Source organism: Phoenix dactylifera, chromosome 14 (assembly GCF_051530095.1).
Source record: "Phoenix dactylifera cultivar Ajwa chromosome 14, Ajwa_hap1_PhDact_Kaust_v1.1, whole genome shotgun sequence".
NCBI classification, from domain to species: Eukaryota; Viridiplantae; Streptophyta; class Magnoliopsida; order Arecales; family Arecaceae; genus Phoenix; species Phoenix dactylifera.
This window is the reverse complement of record NC_143203.1, coordinates 4499014-4506511: the sequence shown is the minus strand read 5'-3', so window position 1 is coordinate 4506511 and position 7498 is coordinate 4499014.

Sequence of the window (7498 nt, the reverse complement as noted above, 5' to 3'; positions counted from 1 at the left end):
CATTAACTTGTTCTTGCACAAATTCAGGGAATTGAGCTGCCGAAGGACACTCAAAAACAGTATGAGATGGACTAGAACAGAGAGCACAAACTTGTGCTTGAGAAAAGTTTGGAAGCTGTTCTCTAAACATTAGCTGGTCCAATTTGCGGGATAGTACATCTACTTTGTCGGATAGACCTATGGACTGGCTAACTTCACATATGATCCCTTTTCTTTGAGAACTCGGGGGTGCTTGACGAGCGGAGGAGGCATGGTGGAGGAAATTTTCATTAAGGTTTTCAAACATCTGCCATGCCTCATGCTCACTCTTAAGCATGAAAGTTTCCCCACAAGAAGCATCAACCATCTGACGGTTTCGTTCAGATAATCCGTCATAAAAGCATTGCACCAATTGCCATTTGGGTATTTGATGATGCGGGCATTTTCGGAGTAAGTCTCTAAATTTTTTCCATGTTTTATGAAATTCTTCCCCGTCAGAATAGGAGAAGCTCGTGATCGCACGCCTAAATTGGTTCGTTCTTCCTATGAGAAAATATTTTTTAGAAATTCATGCTGCATTTGAGCCCAAGAGAGAATGGAATTGGCTTCTAATGAATGGAGCCACTGCTTAGCTCTATCCTTAAGGAAAAAAGGAAACAGCCTAAGTTTCAGAGCATCATCAGTGAAGTTCTGAATTTTGACAGTAGTGCAGATATCAAGGAACTCATCTAAATGTTTGTATGGGTCTTCATTGTTGAATCCATAAAAAGAGGGAAGCATTTGGATGACACTAGACTTAATTTCAAATTATACAGCCGCAGTGGTATCAGGTAGTTGAATACAAGATGGAGAGGTATAAATGGAAGGAGTAAAGTACTCCCTCAGGAGTTTGGGTTGTTCTTCAGCCATCTCGACAGGTGGAGTAGATCCTATGGTTTTATAGGTGCGGATTTCAGCTCGAAGGGCCCTAATAGAACGCTCTATTTCAGAATCAAAATGTACTAATTCAGAAGATCTGGAACGACACCCTAGCATACACTAATACTCTTCTGATCTGTCAAGTACAGTCAAGCATGCACTAAAAAGAAAAACACATCAAATTCTTGTATTTTTTCTAAAATCACTAGACAGCTCCTAACTGGTTTGAAGAGGGCACCTAAGCCTCCAACCCGGTCTAATGAACTGAGTTGACCAGGTAAGCTCCCAGGTAAGTGGGGGGGTCACGATGCATTCGCAAAGGTCCCACTTAAAAACCACTTGCCTCGAACAGATGAACTGTCTCCCTTAAAGGGACAAAGCTTGCCTAGACATCAACTGAGCCGCAGAGCGAAATTGGTGCAACTTTCGGTGATTTTCGTCCTATTGAGCTCGAATTCCCTAGGGGCCAACGTCTAATTGATTTTAATTAAAGTGATGGCTATGTGAGAATTGATTCACCTAATTTGGGCAAGAATCTGGTGATGAAATCCAGTTCTTATCTTGTTGGGGTGATTGCCCTTACTATGTGCGGATTAATTGGTGTATGTGTATCAAGCATGCATTCACACTTTTGGTTAAATTAAAATCAAACAATCACCACAAAATTTCAAGCTAATTGGAAATCAATTTAAATAAGCAAGGTTCAGATGTTACCAAAGGAAATTTTCCAGCAAATTTTTTTTTAAAGCAAACCTCTACAGCATTCCTTTTCCAGCAGTTCCCTTTTTGATCGTCCCAGACTTCCTCTTCGATTTCTGATTACACTCAACTGACGGGACTTCGAGGCAGGTATTTTACTGTATACCTATACCGACGGAATGAAGGCACGAGACTGAGACGGAGACCACAGCTTAATGTGAGTACGAACTATACCACAAGCTTATAAGCTTCGAGAGCCCAGACCAAGGAGCTCTCTAGCGCTATGTTGTTCGCTTTTGTCAACTGAAGTCGCGTGTAGCGCCAACTAACTGATAGCTGATAGAGCGCGGAGCCCCGTTTGAGTCTAAGCGAGCATAGCCATTTGTTTCTACTGTCGTACTACTAAAATCAATCAAAAAAGTACCAAAGGCGAACGGCCAAAAAGCGCATAGTTTCTCCTCCAAAAAGAACCTCTCCAGTCGGGAAAGGCATGCGAGGAAAATCAAAAATTAGTAAGAGAGAAAAATGAGATAAGTAAAGTAAAAATAGAAAATATTTTTTATTTTATTTTAGATATATATATATATATATTTTGAAAGTTTAATTTATGAAAAGAAAAACAACTATACTAGCAATCCCCGGCAACGGCGCCAAAAATTGCTAGTCAACTTTAAAGACCACACAATAGCACGTATCTAGTAGAATAGTGATTACGGGTATCGATCCACAGGGATTGGGGTATAGTTGTTTTCTTAAAAATATTAAAAAAAAAGAGTTTGTGAAGAAAATTAAACTAAGAAATTTTAATAAAAAAATGCGATTAAAATGATATCAATTTAGAAGAACCTAGGGCAAAAAATTCACCACTAACATCGAAACAAGGGTTAATTATATTTTAATTTATTCTTGGATTAACATGCAAATTGACTACAAGCCTAATAAGCATTCGAATAAATATCTCACAAAAGTAATTTAGGAACATCCATCTTCGGTCGGCATGAAATATCTACCCTAAACTAATGTGGCAGGACACTGCATCTTTTCTAAGCATGGGTGATCTTGTATTAACTTAGTGATCATGAAGAACAGTTGTATAAATATCATACTTAAATCACAGAAATTAAATATGAGATGAAAGAAAAATATTTATTTAAGAGTAAGAGGGTTCATACAACTCCAAGAATATAAAAATTAAATACATAAAATCCGTGTCCCTTTGTTAGGGCTGCAACCAGCCCTAGTGAAGAGCTTAGGCTTCCATGCAGTGGTGGACGGCAGCAGCAACACAGCAGCGGGCTCCCATCTCTTTCTTCTCTTCTTCTTGCGATTTCCCTAAGAACAGCTCCTTCTTAGCTCTTATGAGAAATCATTCCCAAAATACCCAAAATGTTTCTCTCTCCTTTTATTTCTTCTTCTTCCCGTGGGATTTGTTCTAAGAGAGATGTGGAACCAACCCAAGCTTGCCCAGCGAAGAGATCCACCCCGGTGGGGAAGAGGAGGAATGCCTTGGTCTTCACGTCCGACTCCTTTAAATAGACTGCCCACCTCCCTGTTCCGAGTGCAGATAAGGGTCAATGGCTACGGGATAAGGCAGATGATTCTGCTCTGTGATCCTTCGACGATGGGATAAGGATAGAGGCTGAACAGGGGAGTTGATCCGGAACAGAGGAATCCATGAAGCTCGGTAATATCTTGGGAACAAACGTGGGAGATGATCGCGGATGGGGAGTTCTAATCCGGATTCGGTTTGAGGAGGACTCGGAAGAGGAAATGAACTGGGAGCAATCCTTTGTCTTTGTTCTGTTTCTGTGAAATCTTGCATGCGGAAGCTTAGATTTGCTGGGAGGAATCCGTTGGTGAGAGCTGGACGCAAGAGGATGGGGATGATGCAGTTGGGATAATGTTCGCGAACGGAATGAGATGGGATTTGTTGGTTTTAGAGCTGTAAACGACTTGAATGCTCATCCTTGGAGCTCGGGGATGTTTCCATTGGCTGGACGGGATCCGTGGACGTGGAGATCGTGGGATCCATGGACAAGATGAGAGCTGGGAGATCCGGGATAAGGATGATAGGATGGAGTGCTGGATTTGGGCTTATCCGTTGGTGATGGAAAGCTAAATTCAATCTGGAACGAGAAGAAGGTTGGGATCCACGTGTGGAAGTTTGGGATGTTGCGGACACAGGGGATGCGGAATAGCGAGCTCTTCCATGATGCTTGGGGAGAAGGATTTGCTCGGAAAATCAAGGGATAAGCTTGGATTTTTGTTGATGGAGCTGAACGGTAATGGAGGGAATATGAGCTGGAAGTTTGTATGAAGAAGGGGAGTTGGGATGAACTCACGGAAAAGGAAATCCGTGAGCTACTCTATTCTTTTCTTCCGTGAAGGCTGGGATTTAAGTTTATCCCATAGAGATGGAACCAATCCGAGCGGGATGAGCATGGGATTTGAGTTCATCCTGTGAGCGTTTGAGAAGATTTCGGAGGAAGAGGATGCTGGGATGGTGATTGGCTGGGAATTCGTGGAGTTGGCTGGAGAATGAAAAGATGAGCTTTGGACACGGATCCGCTAGGAAGAACACGGAGATTTGGTTGTTTGGAGTCCTCACGGGGTTCGGATAAGGAAGGGGTGTTAGATGTATGCCCTAGAAGCCAATCTGGCGGACACATTATTAATTTTGGGACAGAAATTTGTACTTGACTTTATTATTATTGAATAATAAATGGGCATCTTTTCATTCATATTGTTTATGTGTCTATGAATCGTCCAAGAAATTAATAAGATGATACATATTCTCAAGAGTTGAGAATTTGAGCCATGTATCATTGGTGATTAATTTCTAAATGTTCTTGATCAATGGATCATCACGAGGACAGTGATCGATCCGATCAGTGCACAGATCGCTTTTCTTATGGATGGACGAGACTCGAGTCCACAGTATAGGAACACTGAAGTGATAGTGCAGGTGCTTGTTAGAGAACAAGGGTACTGAGCGTGACCAAGACAAGAAGTTTCTTGAATGTCTATCCACTCATCAGTGACTTGCTTAATGTTGCAGTAGTGTGACTGGTCCTTTGACCTGCGGTGCTTCGGCTATTCACAGTGAGGTTATTGTAGTTTGACTGCACATATACATGGTCTCTAGTCATATGGATCCTTGTTGTGTAGATTGGCTGCAGTAGGTTCGCTGTAGGAGTAGGGTATGCACTTACATGGAATCTATCGACCTTGATAGATGAGGAGAGATCCTATGTGATTTATAAGACTGAGTTCTAAGACCTTGGCTAGGGCAGAATATATAGTGGAAAAGAGTTTTCTACTCTCGAACTCAAGTCGAATAAATCTAGACATATGACAGACGACGGGGTTTGACGAGTTATCCATGACCTCCGGTCTGTAGGGATCCACGATAGAAGGACTGTATCATACGATAACTGCACCTAAAGGTTCATCATTCTATTCTGCTGGGTGGCCACTACATACTGCTAGGTGTCACTGGTGGATGGTGAGACTCACAGGGATCATCTTGATGGTCGATAATCCCTGGTGAGTTGAGTTGAAATTGTTTCAACCCATTAAAAGAAGTTTTCAATGATATTGTGATAGAGATCGCAATATATCTCACTACCAGTCAGAATAGAACCTATGGGGTCACACACATTAGAGGTATTGACCGATCCGATGGTTGAATGTGATTAGGAATCACAAATAATCAATTAGATTGATAAATGGATAACCCGCTAAGAGTTAGTGGTTGGAAGAAGGAACACTTGCAATCGGATTGCAATTTAATTTAATTAATTGGACTTGATCATGAGTTCTACTTGGAGTAGGATCCTTGGAGTCCTAATTGGATTAGGATTTCAAATTAAATTAGAGTCCTACTAGGAGTAGGATTTCTTAAGTCCTAATTGTCTTAGGGCTGAAATTTGAACAAGTCCTCATTAGATTAGGATTTTCTTAAGTCCTAATTAATTTTAAATTTAATCTAATTAATTTCATGACTTCTAATTGGATTAGGATTGAAGAGTTCAATAGAGTCATGGTTCAATTAAATCCTAATTAGATTAGGATAAGGAGGAAATTGAAATGGGTTCATAAAAATCTTATTTTGAATAGGATTGGACTCATGAAATGAACCCAAATTAAATCACCCTTTAATTTGATTAAAAAATGGATTTAATTGGACTTGAGGGAGGGGCGTGGGGCCCACGCCCCTCCCCTTGGTGCTTGCGTGAGAAGAAAAGGAGGGGGCTACGCCCCTCCTTGGTTGCCACATAAGGAATAAGAATGAGTTCCTAAAAAATAGGAACTCATCTTTATCCCTTAGCACATTAAAAAGGGCATGGGATTTCGGCCAGCATTCATGGTTTTTCTTTGTCATTCTCGGCAGCAAGCACTCTCCTCTCATTCCTCTCTTCAGCCACAAGAACAAGGGAAGAAACCAAGGGCTACGTGATCTCCTTCCTCCTCTTCTTTTGGTTCTAGTGCAAGGAAAAGTAAAAGGCTGCGAAGAGCCTTCGTTTCTTCTTCCTTGGCACTTCCTTCTTCTTCTTCCTCTCAAGCCAATCAAAGGTTGATTCAAAGGAGAGGACTTCAGCCATCCATAGCCTTCTCTGCAAGGGAGCTAGCACCCCGGGAAGATCCAAAGGCTTCGATCGACTCACTACTTCGTGTGGATACCTATAGAGGTCGGACGCGTATGCGGCTTCCACTGAGCCTTGATCAAATACCATGTAAATCAGATTTGCGGAGACCATCTACCCGCACAAGGTGAAGATCTGATCTTCTTAATGATTTTAAAATGGTTTAAAATAATTTAATTTTAATCTATCTACAAATGAAAGGTTTTAAAACACGTTCATGTGATGAACGGATCCCGCATATATTTTTCGCTGCAATCTGAAAATTATTTCGAAATTTTTATGGCATATGAGGGATGCTAACAGTGGTATCAGAGCCATGGTTATGTAGATTAAGATTAGGATTAAATTTTTCAAGGCATTTTAGATCTGAAACTTAAGGGATTATGCTTGCTGAAATTTATGTATGCAGAATTTTCAGCTTGCTGATTTTTCTGCATACTAATCTTTAGATGCTTAGATTAATGATTCTAATGCTTTGATAATGTGATTACAAATATTTAGAGTCAAATCTAGCATGATCAGTAAGTCATGAGATGGAATAATCAATTAAATTACAGATCTGAAAATAATTTTTATGCATGTGATGTGTATGGTGATGATCATGGATGGACCCTTTGAATGTGCTGAAATGTTCTGCGATGTTCTGTAATGCATGTAATTTTAATTTTTTAGATGCCTGCGTGCATCTTAAATTCATGTATTAGAGACCTGCGTGTCTCATGAAAAAGGGTTGTAATTTTATTTTTATTTTTATTTAATTTTTAAAGCAATCTGGGATGTATTCTATGATGTGTGTTGCACGTCGATAGTTGATCGATATGTATTTGAATGTGTTGCACGCGGATCGAGATCAAGGATTGATTGAAGATGGATTAAGGAGTTGATCACAACTGGACCTAAAGGATTAAGATCGAGTCAAGAGTTGAAGACGATCAAACCAATTGACGTGCATGTGCTTGTAAAATGACCCCATCCTGGATCCATGATCATCACCATTATATTTATTTTTGATAAATGCCTGGATGTTTAATGCTTATTGTTACGGGGGAAATAAGCCGCCATGCCCCACGTGACCGGCACGCGCGCCCAGGAAGACTATGGCTGCCCTTTGATCCAGCAATCCGACCCCGAGTCGGACATCCTCGGCCCCGCAGCCCGACCCCGAGTCGGCTGCCCTTTGATCCAGCAATCCGACCCCGAGTCGGACATCCTCGGCTCCGCAGCCCGACCCCGAGTCGGCTGCCCCTTGATCCAGC